This window comes from Leopardus geoffroyi, chromosome A2, assembly GCF_018350155.1.
Source record: "Leopardus geoffroyi isolate Oge1 chromosome A2, O.geoffroyi_Oge1_pat1.0, whole genome shotgun sequence".
In the NCBI taxonomy this organism is placed as follows: Eukaryota; Metazoa; Chordata; class Mammalia; order Carnivora; family Felidae; genus Leopardus; species Leopardus geoffroyi.
In genome coordinates, this window is record NC_059331.1 from 98,840,393 (window position 1) to 98,840,794 (window position 402).

A 402-nucleotide genomic window follows, 5' to 3' on the forward strand; every position below is an offset into this window, starting at 1 on the left:
GTGTCAATTCTTGCTTTTATCCATGGGCTAGGAACTCGATTGGCAGTTTGTGTCTAGCACAATCAAAGGAAGAGAAGGGGGATTATAAGTGTTTGAGCATGAGCTTCACTCCTGATCTGGACAGCAGGAGGCTCAGAAGGTCAGTGGTAGGAGGGAGTTTTGCTTCATGGCTAGGAGCCCTAGGTGAACTGGATACCTCACCACAGCTTGCACACCTTATTATAGAAACAGTATTGGCAATACAGACAAAAAAGCATTGAGAGGTATGGCTTCTTATTGGACTGTCACTAACTTGACTTGCAATTTTGTGGATATTATGTAATCACTCTGCTTCTTTACTTCCATCCATAAGAAAAGCCAGATACACTTTTGTGAGTACTTGTCATTTATGTTCAATTCCAC